This window comes from Euprymna scolopes, chromosome 15, assembly GCF_053919585.1.
Source record: "Euprymna scolopes isolate OS-2025 chromosome 15, ASM5391958v1, whole genome shotgun sequence".
In the NCBI taxonomy this organism is placed as follows: domain Eukaryota; kingdom Metazoa; phylum Mollusca; class Cephalopoda; order Sepiida; family Sepiolidae; genus Euprymna; species Euprymna scolopes.
In genome coordinates, this window is record NC_136496.1 from 13,645,559 (window position 1) to 13,658,395 (window position 12,837).

Consider the following 12,837-nt stretch of genomic DNA (forward strand, 5'->3'; position numbering starts at 1 on the left):
TTAATCAGTTTTCGGCCAGAAATTTAGCTGTCAAGGGTCAAAGTTTAACAATTTGACCTTTGAAAACTCTACCAAACTCCTCCGCCAATTTTGGGTCTAAACACTTGAAATTTTAGATGTAGGTTACTGGAATATGGAGCATACTTTTTAATTTGATTTGAGCCCAAGACAATAAATGTTAAGGGATCAAAATTGGAGTCAAATTTAAAAAAAATTGACCTCTGCAGTCTCTACCAAATTACTCAGCCAATTTTTTGTCTAAACATTTGAAATTTTACATAAAGTGTATTCAGACATAGGGCAAGCTTTTTAATCGGTTTTTGGCCGAAAATCTGGCTGTCAAGGGGTCAAAGTTCAAAAGATTTGACCTTTGCAGTATCTAGAATATTCAACCAATTTTGGGTTTAAACATTTGAAATTTTACATAAAGGGTATTCAGATATACAGCAAGCTTTTTAATCAGTTTGTGGGCGAAAATTTGGCTGCCAAGAAGTCAAAGTTGAAAGAGTTTACTTTTGCAGACTCTATTAAACTCCTCTGCCAAATTTGGGCCCAAACACTTAAAATTTAAGATGTAGGTTACCTGAACATGAGTCAAACTTTTTGATATATATATGCACATAAAGTTATGAACAGTACATAGAGCCTGAGCTGAACTGCTAGTATATATATATATATATATATATATATATATATATATATATATATATATATGTGTATATAATCTGAAAATTTAGTGCTTAATCAATAGAATTAAGTATTGAACTCTCACTTTAGAAATACATTACCGTAGGATTGCTTTTCTGCTGATTATAATTTGTTAGTCTTCAAACATGATGTAAATAAATTCTTGTCTTGGACCGCCCCCCACACACACACACAAAAATCAAACACAGTTTATGCTATTGATCGATTTTAGTACGCCTATAGTGTTCCTCATCTTTTGGTTGACAATCATTCTCATCTCATTTAAGATATGGACCTTGTATTCTCGAATGACTCTTAGCCTTAGTTTAGTGTTGAGCTCAATAGTAAAAAAAAACAAAAAATCAATAAATATAAAAAAAAACAAGCGAACACATTTCCTGCCATTGATCGATGTTGGTATAGTGTTCATCATCTTTCAGCTGGCAGTCATTCTCATCTCAAAGTAATCCTTGAATGGCTTTTGGTCTTAATAAGTGGTGACCTCAGTAGTAAAAACATACCACAACCACCTCCACCTTCCAAAATATAGCAATAAAAAAACAAAACAAACTCAATAAATATTTTGCTTATCTTTTAGATCCGCGTTGTCTGTTTACTTCCGTTTTCTGCCGACTGTTATGCTTCACAATGAATGCCCCGGAAAAGTGCCTTCCGATTAATGTTTAGCAGTTTTAAATAAAGAAAACGTAATTGCTGTTTTTTTTTTTTTTTTTTTTTTTTTTTTTCCAGACTAACAGAATATTTTAAAACTGATTAACATTAATCAAAAAGGAATTTTCCAGAGCATTCATCGTGAGGATAAACAATATTTTTGTAGAGAGGGAGGGGGTTTAAATCCCCCCCCCCTCGGACCTATCCTAAGAACATGCGTTTCCGGATATACCCCCCCCCCGTTTCTTGTCTGACAATAATCGGCCACTTTTTTCTAACCTAGATTCTTACACACACACACACACACATATATATATATATATATATATATATATATATATATATATATATATATATATATATATATATATATATATATATATAATATGGGTAAATAAAGCATATTACTTACTGTAATATATTTTGGTTGTCAGATTTTAACTTATCCTTCTTCCCGGGCTGAGTAGGTATAAAATCCTTCCTTTGGGTCCTTATTTTGATAATCCATGTGGGAGTTTGTTTCAAGTTTTCTAACATCATTTCCGAGATGTTTAGCTGTGCGTTGTAGAGATGAATGTACATGTGTATATATTTTGCGTACCCCCCCCCCCCCCACACAGTCACTCCAGGGGGGGGGGGAGTAAGTAATGTTTTTTGTGTAGGACTGAAGCTGTGTCAGCATAAAAATTTGGCAGAAGAACAACTTCTTTGCTTTCTCTCACTTTCGCTATCTCTCTTTATCTCCCTCCTCTCTATTAGCCACTCTTTATATCTCTATTCATTCTCTCTCTACCTCCTCCTCCATCTCCTCCTCTTTATATCTACCTCCCTTCTCTCTCTCTCTCTACCCTCTTCTATCTCTCTCTCTCTCTATCCCTCCTCTCTACCGCCTTCTCTCTCTCTCTACCGCCTTGGCTCTCTTTTTACCCCCTTCTCTCTTTATCCTTACACCCTTACTCACTCTCCTTACCCCCTTCTCTCTCTACCCTCTTCTCTTTCTCCCCTCCCCCGTCTCTAACCCAACACCTTAATTTCACTTTTCTCTTCTCATCCATTCCACATTCTCACATTTTGTTTAACAACAAAAAAAAAAAAACAAGCAAAAATCTATAATAAAATCAAATATCGACTTGTGTTCAATTAATAGTACCAAACAGCATTTACAAAAAGTATTGTATTTTGCCACTAAATATTCAAACAGAAAATTCAAACCAGAAGTGGTTGATTCACCACAAACCAAAACGTAGACACCAACTTTCCAAAACATCATTTAAAAGCTCATCTTTATAGTAAATTTCCCATTTTAACAGAGAAACTATATATATATATATATATATATATATATATATATATATATATATATATATATATATACACACACACATACTAATTCTTGATTTATTATTAACTGAATTGATGTAAATTGTACTGGATTACTTGAAACTAGCGGGGGAGGGGGTCTTGCCCGGTCATAAAATGTTTAAATATATTTTAATTCATGCAGATTTCGTATTTGTTATTACAGAGCAAATTCTCTATTGACTATTATATTGTACCTAATATATAGTATTGATATCAAAAGATTTAAAAAGAAAAACATGATTTGTGTGCCACCAGCTAGAATTAAAACCAAACCTTTTGCACCCCAACTGCATTCCCTACATTAATTAAACCACCTCAAGCTATAAATGAATTTGCGCATGCACAAAAGTAAAAAAATTTAGGTACGTGCAAAATGAATGCCGATGCTCAAAATGTATAAACATTTTGACCCCATTCTTTACTTAAAAATTCACCAAAAATCAGGAAAGTAGCTAATTTTAATGTTCAGTATTTATCTAATAATGATCACAGAATATAATGAACCCATTATTTTTATTTGAATCTTAGTGGAAATGTATTATTTTGTTTAAACAAAAAAACACCGTTACTAAAGTTATGGTTTTCAGTAATTAAAAAAAAAAAAAAAGAAAATGTATGAATTTATTTTTGCTTTTTTTTTATGAAAATAATTCATCGTAAATTGTTGCCATAAAAAAGAAAAATTAAATTTTTCAGGAACATTACGAAAAAAAGCCCCTAAAATCCGTATCAATGAATTCAATATAACTCTAAGAAAAATCAATTTCTCGAACTATCAATATTATCATTTAATTAAGCATTGTTTATTTAATATTTTCACACAAAAAATTATAATTGTAAAAAAAATTCTACTTTTTTCTTTTTAGACTACATGTTTCACAGAATTTTTATATGTATGATTCTAATATTTTTCTAGCTTGAATGAACGTGAATCTTTTGGCATAGCATAATTTTTACATCGTCTTGAAAATAATATATTTTTTAATTTAAAAGCAGGAACACAGAAAAATAGTTAACTTAAAAAATGGTAAAAATTATACAAACGTTCACAATAGCGGATGTACCAATGCACGGCTTAGAAAAAAAAAAAAAAGAAAACCAACACTCCCTACCTCTCTATAACTACCTGACGTTATTTTCAGACAGCCTTTTTGACTTTCTGACATTTTAGGGTTCTGTAGAATCACTGCTTACATGACTTCATTTATTTATGCTTAAACGAAGCTAAAATTTTTCGCTTTTGGGTATCTAATTTAGCCGTTTTTTTTTTTTTTTGTACACACAAGGTGTTTTTAAAATTTTGGAATTCAATATCTTCGGACTTTACTAATTATCTTTTAAATAGATCCAGAAAACTAATATTTATCTTTCAAAGGATTTTTAAAATAAATTTATTTAACTTCAAAATTTAGCTGAATTTGTCAGCTTCCGTGTATTCATATTTTTCCTTTTTTTTTTTTTTTAGTCTTTCAAATACAATCAAAAAGTTGTTGGAATCCTACAAAAAAAATTATGATAAACCAACTTTGGAAACTGTTTCCCTATCTTTATTCCGCCACTATTGCCCGTACATAGTAAACAAAAATATGTCGGCAAGTTGAAATAAACAGTTTGCATTTCAACTTTCCAACATATTTCTGATTTTACTCATTATTAACCATCCTTGGTGTAGGATTATTATTTTCTGTTAAATCTTATGTGACCAGTAGCTTAAGAGTTTATCGGTTAAATATTTCCACACACACACACACACATACATCGACTGTTTATGTATGTAGATTATATTTTAATAGGTTTTATTTTATTTCTTTATAACATTCTTTGTATTTTTTTTTATGGAAAACAAACGTTTTTGTCCTTGCTGACCTTTCAAATACTTTCACCTTTCTTGACCGTTTTTTATTATTTGACCTGGCCAGTTGGCTGTGGTCACATGAATAGGTCAGTCTATTTACTTTTTCATTTGTGTTCATTAATTACTAGCCTATAGCTATTCAGTGTTGCTCCTTACTTTCTTTGAACCAACTCTTTCTCATACTTAATTTAGGTCCTTCTGTAGGAGACATCTTTCTCTCATATGCCCTTGTTCCGAATTCATAGCGGGGCCCGATATCCGATGAATTTTTTCCCCCCTACCAAAACAATGTTTTTTTAAAAAAAGTTTTTTTTTTATTTTATGTTTTTTTTTTTTTTTTTTTTAAATTTTTATGTTTAATTTAACATTTCAAACTGATAGAGATTATTGCACAGTAAAAATAATTAAATGAAAACAAAAATCAATTTTCTTATTTCAAATTATTTAATCAAATAAAAATTCCAGTTATTTTTAAAACTTGATTACTAAATTTCAAAAGCTAATTTATTTTCATAGTATTTTCAAGTTAAATTCAGTTTTTACGATGTTTTTGTTAAATTGTTATGTAATTTGCTAGAATAACTGTTTAAATTTAGTAATCAAGTAAAAATGCAATTTTCATTTGATCAAATAATTCGAAATAAGAAAACTGATTTTTGGTGTTAATTATTTTTATTCTGCAATAATTTTTATCAGCTTGAAATATGTTAAATAAAAAACAAAAAAAAAAAAATGAAGAAAACATTGTTAATGACCGCTTTGGTAGAAAAAAAAAGTCCACTGATATCAACCCGCTGCTACAAATTCGGAATAGGGGCATGTAAATATGGAAAAGCGAAAGTAGTTCAGGGAGACGTCTCCTACAGGAGAACCTTAATTTCTTATAAAAAAAAAATATGGTGCTTATTTAGAATTCAAACTAATTTAAAAAAAAAAAAAAACATACAGAAAACATCGGGGATTTAACAGAAGCCAACAAATGAAAAAAACGAGCCAAAAATTCAAACATATAGCAAATAAATGTTACCAAATGCAAATATGCTTCTACCTACCTGGATAAGTTTTGTGTGTTCTCACATATTTTAAAGGTTTTATTCGTTTTGAAAACTCTTTATGATCTATGTATCCATCATGGAACGAAAAATGTCATGTTAAGTAGTTTTTTTATATACAGGAAATCTTTTTAACTATTTTTAGCGATTTTTAATAGTAAAGTACAGTAATACTATAGTAATTACAAGACTGATTTTGATCTCAGTAGTTCGAATTGAGTTGTTTCCCCCTTATTTATTAAACATGGCAGTTCAAAAGACGTCTTGGCTTTTTATAAATTTGTTTTTTTTTTAATTTAAATAATAAAAAAAGCTACTTGATCAGTTTATGTGATTTTTGGAATATGACATGCTGGTTCCATGACAAGTACATACATCATAAAGATTTTTTTGCATTTTTTGTTTTATCACCTGAGAATAATCTGTATCTCTACAAAAGCTACTATTCGCCCATGCATGGAGTACTATCGTCACATCTGGGCTGCTGCATCTGTCATTAGTCTCTCGCTCCTAGATAGTTAAAAAAAAGAGTCACCAACCTAACAGGTCGACTAAACTCCACCCTCTGTCCCATCGCCAAAATATGACATCCCTGTGCCTGTTTTACAAGTACTTTAATGGTAAGCGCTCAGACGAACTCAAAGCACTAGTACCCCCTCAATGTACAAACTTCCGACAGATCAGACAAGCAGCAAAATCCCACCCCTACACTGTTGGGATCCCTAGATAGTCTTCTACTCAAATAAAGTCTTCTCTTGAACTGCTAGACTTTTGAATTCCCTCTCAGGCCTTTGTTTCCCTGACTGTACTGATATGCAGAAGTTCAAGTGTAATGTAGACATCTTGCTGCCCTACATAGTACCTCTGCAAATCTGTTCCAAATAGTATCCCCTTACGACTTAGTGGCGTTGTACCTGGTTTGAGTTGAATAAACAGTTTTAAAAAAAGGGGGGGTTAAATATTGTACTTGTACGAAAAATATTTACATTTGTGTTAAAATAAATCAATGAAAAAATATTAAGAAATCAGTTTTGCAATTTCCTATAAGACATGTTACAGAAATGTTGAAATTTAACTAACATAAATATTTTGGAGCCCCCCCCTCTTCTAATGACAAAATAAACATAAAAAAAAACAGTTGTATATCGGCAATTTTTTTTAATTTTTTTTAATCATATTTTTGTGAAGTTTAATTGAATTACTTTCATCGTTTGGTTAGTACATTAATAAAATAAAAATGTTTAAGATTATAAAATAATTTAAAAAAAAAAAGAAAAGTTGTTTAAATGTGAATAGTCTGGCAGGTACTGATGTATTTGAGCAGTCCCAAATTACTGGTCTCGGAAAATTTAGGTCACCTGATAGACAGTGTAATCTAAAAAGAAATATAACCTCGTTTTCAATTAGCAGGGACTATTTTATCAATAGATTTTAAACAGAACAGAAAATGATTCTATAGAATTTGGACACATGATTGAAAGTGATGAGTCGGCTGAAAAACATGTGACCCACTGATTTTGTCGTCTGTTATAAAATATACATCGAATTCATTCCATAATTGCTGACACCTGACTGCAATGCTGCTACCATCAAATTTGTTGACTCCAGACTCTACAAAATTGCTGAATTTTGAGTCCAACTCCCCTCCAAATTGTTGATTTTCAACGTATCCCTCCCAAATTGCTTCCTTCCAATTTTGTCTCCTCTCCAAATTGCTTCCTTCTGAGCAACTCCCCTCCAAATTGCTTCCTTCTGAGCAACTCCCCTTCAAATTGCTTCCTTCTGAGCAACTTCCCTCCAAATTGCTTCCTTCAGAGCAACTCCCCTCCAAATTGCTCCCTTCAGAGCAACTCCCCTCCAAATTGCTTCCTTCAGAGCAACTCCCCTCCAAATTGCTTCCTTCAGAGCAACTCCCCTCCAAATTGCTTCCTTCAGAGCAACTCCCCTCCAAATTGCTTCCTTCAGAGCAACTCCCCTCCAAATTGCTTCCTTCAGAGCAACTCCCCTCCAAATTGCTTCCTTCAGAGCAACTCCCCTCCAAATTGCTTCCTTTAGAGCAACTCCCCTCTAAATTGCTTCCTTTAGAGCAACTCCCTTCGAAATTGCTTCCTTTAGAGCAACTCCCTTCCAAATTGCTTCTTTCAGAGCAACTCCCCTCCAAATTGCTTCCTTCAAAGCAACTCCCCTCCAAATTGCTTCCTTCAAAGCAACTCCCCTCCAAATTGCTTCCTTCAAAGCAACTCCCCTCCAAATTGCTTCCTTCAAAGCAACTCCCCTCCAAATTGCTTCCTTCAAAGCAACTCCCCTCCAAATTGCTTCCTTCAAAGCAACTCCCCTCCAAATGGCATCCTTCTGTCTTCACTTTGTCTTTTAAATTGTTTTCTTCAAACTTCAACTCACTCCCAAATTGCTCACCCCAGAGCCCTCTTCCCCTTTGTTAGCAACTCTATTATCTGTAAAACAAAAGAAAAACGAAGCCAACTTCTGACTAGGATAATGGCATCGTTTTTAAGAAAACCCTATCCAACTCCTAACTGAGACTTCCTATCTCCATGTAATTATTTTGTTTAGTTAAAAACTAACTTTTTTTTCGTTTCAGAAATGGAAATTATCAAAAAAAAGAAAATGAATTTCCTTATAAATATTTTTATATTAACAGAAACTAATTTATACTCAAAACCTTTGAATAATTAACAAAATATAAAAAACGAAAAGATGTCGCAAGCTGTTGCTGTGTTCTGATATTTTAGTCTTTTGTGATGATAGTGTTATTCTCCCCCCCCGACACCACCCAGCCTTCCGTTTCTCTCGATTTCATCAAATTTCAATTAAGTTTTTCCTTTGCTCATTGTCTGATTAGTCAAATTGTTAAATAGTTTGCAGCTTATTAATCAACAATGAGTTTTTTTGTTTGTTTGTTTACTTTATAAAACGTTCAGCTGTGCATAGTCAGTTTTTAAGGTAACATAAAATTAAACCAAATTAAAGGGATCATGATCAGCTTAATGGATACTACCATGGAACTAAAGGATCGCATGCACCAGCAAAACATGTTGCACAGTATGGTTCCACAAAAACACACAAGTACAAGCAATATTGTCGATAGCTCTAGCACACTCCTCTTTTGGTACTTCCCTAATTTTTGGTTCTTGTATTTCATGAATAATCTGGACATTATTTTGATAGAGATTATCCTTTAGATAATCTGACACAAGTGCTTAAGTTCCACTGCCTGAAGCCCATTGATACTATTGTGTATATTTGCTGGGTATATTTGCTGATGATACAACACTCTATAACATGCATGAGGGAAGAACAGATGTACATAAATCTAAGTCGATGACAGAATCGTTAGAAAATGACCTCCAGACCATAGTGGAATGGGGCCGCAAATGGACGGTAACATTTAATGCTACTAAGACTAAGCTACTCTCCTTTAACAATTACAAGACTCCTTTCCAACCACCGATATCCATGACAAATAACACCCTGCTTAAGAATTCATCCTTCAAACTCGTCTGCCTAACATTCACAGGCAATATGAACTGGAACAAATATACTGAGGACATTGCAAAGGCTGCTACAAAGAAGGTGGGTTCCCTCTATCGTGCTAGAAGACTACTCACACCTGAGAGTATCCTGTATCTCTACAAGGCCACCATTTGCCCATGTATGGAGTATTGTTGTCACATCTAGGCTGGTGCATCTAGGTCTCTCTCTTGGATAGGGTCCCAAAAACAGTCTTCAATCTAATAAGTCCAACTTTGTCAGCTAAGCTCCAACCCCTGTCCCATCACTGCAATGTTGCATCTCTGTGCCTGTTTTACAAATATTTTAATGGAATGTGTTCTGATGAACTCGTTGCACTTGTGCCCTCCTGACGTACATATCCCTGACAAACCCGTTTAGCAACAAAATCTCATCTCTTCACTGTTGAGGTTCCTAAATGCCAGAAAGCTTTCAACTCTAATAGTTTCTTCCCTTGAACATTTAGTCTTTGGAATTTCCTGCATGCTGCCTGCTTCCCTGACTGTACTGATATGCAGAAGTTTAGATATAATGTAAACCAACATCTTGTTAATCTTTCCTAGGCACAGTCCCAAATAATAGCCCTTTACATCCAAGTGGCGATATGCTTTATTAGGGCTGGACATATAAAAAAAAAAATACCCTCCACTTATGAGACGATCACTAAAGTGTTTCCCCATATCATTGAACAGTAATAAAATGAAGACTGTTGAACTTGATGGACATGTCAGGGATAGATTGAAGTTTTTGTATCAGATGTTGTTGGAGTGTAGAAACGATTGTGTATTTTACAAGGCTTGTTCCAAAATTAAAACTTATTTTTTCTGTTTTTTTTTATATTCAAAAAGTTGAAGAAATACAAAGACGTAAGTGGTCCATTAAAACGAGCAACCTTTTGTGCTCTAGAATTTTTCTATATAGGCACCACCATTCTCATTGTATTTTTTGCCAGGAATTCAATGACACATCTCCGCTTCTGACACACATCCATGACGGATGCTGCTTTCTCAGAGTCTCAATATAGGTAACCGAGATGAAACTTTCAGGTTATGAATGCATAAGATCAGTCATCATAACAATGCAATTTGCAGCCCCCTCTGCTCCATTTAGGCTGAATAAAAAAAATAGGCATTCCAGAAGTAATGCCTCCTATCATATAAATGATTCAATGAATGGCATTCACCCCTTTCTCATTGCAGATAGTGATGTGTGACACAAGAATGAAAAGTGGAGAAGTAAAAGCCAGTGCACCAAATGGGGTGCACTATATTCCTGAAAAAAAAAAAATTAAAAAATAATCTGAGCAGATCGGTTGACATTTCCTGGTAGAGATGCCTCAGGCGATTGGCAATAAACCAACCGCTTCTCAAATTTCGAAAGGGTACAAAATAAATCATTTTTTTTTTTTCAATTATCAACAAAGGCTTACAGTGATTGACCTGTTTATTGATAAACAAAATGCCTAGTGACAAATTTAGCTTATTTAATTTATATATATATTTTTTTAAAATATGATTTTGTCACACGTTTGATTTTTAGTAAATACAGGGTTCGTACAAATTTGAAAAGTTCTTGAATGTTGACTTTTTCTTTGTAAAGATCTTATTTCTGTTATCACCTTGAAAAATCCTTGAAAATATGGAAAATGTCTTGAAAAGGCCTTGAAAATCATATTTGCCATTAGAAGTCTCGTCTGCATGCAAGAAAGTTTGTTTTAGAGTGGAAGGTCATTTTTTTTCGCACTTTTATTTGGTGGGAATGGAGGTTCAAATCTGTTTCTTCTTTTTTTTTCTTCTTTTTTTTCTTCTTTTTTTTTCTTTTTTTTTCTTTTTTTTTCTTTTTTTTTTTCTTCTTTTTTTTGCTCTCATTTATAATTTAATTTGGGGAGTTAGTGGCAGCCACTATAAACAAAAATGACCCCATCCCTCTAAAAAAAAAAAAGAAAAAAAAGAACCTTTCCTTGCCCAAACGGGGAAGGTGAATATGCCCCCTCCCCCTAATAGTAATATAAAAGAACGCTTTTTATTTCATTTGAAATGAAATAAAAAAAAAAATTTAAAATTACTTAAAAACACCAAATAAAACGATGCAGGTAGATTGCAAAGTAATTTTTATTGGCTATAGTGACATTTGTTTGGTTATTTTATTTTTTTACCACTTTTTCGAATTGCTGTGGATTGTAAAAACAAACCTCAAATTTTGTCTGAAAAAGATTGGATTTTTTCTGGAGAAGGCCTTGAAAACTTAAAAAAAAACCTTGAAAAGTTCTTGAAAATGGAGAGTGAAAATCTGTACCCTGAAATATTTGATTAATAAGGAAAAAATATTAATTCAATGTAAGTCACATATTTGCGAGAAAAACGCACACACATAAAGTTGTCTTATAATCTAACATATAAATTTATTTTATAAAATCAGATTAAATAGCAATCCTTACTTGATTTGGACAAACCTATGTTTTGTTTTAACTTTCACAATATTTTAACATACGTATATTTTATTTGGATAAAAAAGTTTCGTTTTTTTTCTGAGAACACTAATTCCTGTTATGAAAACTGTTGGAATGGAGACATTTTTCTTTACTCACCAAAACAGATTAAAGGGAAATTATCATATACAGTTGTACTGTTTTCTCCCCTCAGTTCTTCAAAAAATTAATCTATATATTAATACTGTAGTACCTTTAATGTATGTACATGTGTCACAGTTTCCAGATTACAGGGTGACACAAAAAAAACTGTCCCCAACTCTAATTAGGCCCCGTTTCTTAGTGTTTTGTCCGAATGAAATGAAACTTTGGTCATAACTAGTTTATTATATTCAAAACATCACATCAAAACACTAGGATCTTTGGCCTTTTTTTCTCCGTTGACTGTAAAATGCTCAGAAAAACAATTGAATGTCCTCTGTTTTTTTTGGTCACCCTGTATAAATTATTCGATCGAGAAATCCTATTTACTAAAAAGGAGGATAAAACATTAAACTATTAGTATATAGATACGCTAATTTAATGTTCGTAGTATGTTATCACCTTCTATCCTCCTTTTTAATAAATAGGATCTCCCGATCACCAAAAACGCAATATAAAAAAAAAAAATTAATTAAAAAGAAAAATGATATCGCTTTTGGGCCATACGTGAAACTAAAATATACCTTCTTGGTCTCCCGGCTAGGATTTAAGGGTTCTGTTCTGTTTAAAGATGGTATAACGATATTGTGGGGTTTCTGTTCACGCCAGGCATCCAAACAATGAAAATATGTCATAGATGCCTATAAGGATATTGGAGATAAACCGTAACAACCAGATATATTCTGACACTACGTTAATCAGATTACTTAGAAAAATACTTTTACAGTTTAAACAAATGGGCTACAATAATATCATGAGGTCTCTATTCTCACTGAATGTCCACAGAAACGTCCAGCAGCAGTATATTACGTATGAAAGATGCCGCTGTGGAATTTCAACAGGTCCCACTAGTATACATATTAAATTATGCAACTTCAAACATGTGTGCGTAATTAATTATTCATTATCATTATTTATTCTTCACTATAAAGAATTATTAAGTATTAAAACATTTTTTTTTCTATATTATCTTTCTTTTAGTCTTTGTGTCTGTCCATTCCATTTTTCCTTGGAAATCACTGGGCCAATTTGGCTGAAATTTTGTATGTACT

General features: G+C 32.7%; 1 protein-coding gene and 1 long non-coding RNA gene across 7 annotated transcripts in view; one reads left to right on the forward strand and one right to left on the reverse strand.

Annotated features, from left to right (window-relative positions):
- Nucleotides 1–2,052, reverse strand: part of LOC145293740 (uncharacterized) — a 37,959-nt gene extending 35,907 nt beyond the window's left edge. The window contains exon 1 of the long non-coding RNA XR_013869758.1: nt 1,772–2,052. This is a non-coding gene — a long non-coding RNA (uncharacterized LOC145293740). The remainder of the gene's footprint in view (nt 1–1,771) is intronic.
- Nucleotides 1–12,837, forward strand: part of LOC145293736 (rho guanine nucleotide exchange factor 7-like) — a 624,934-nt gene that overhangs the window by 161,296 nt on the left and 450,801 nt on the right. The window lies entirely within an intron of this gene.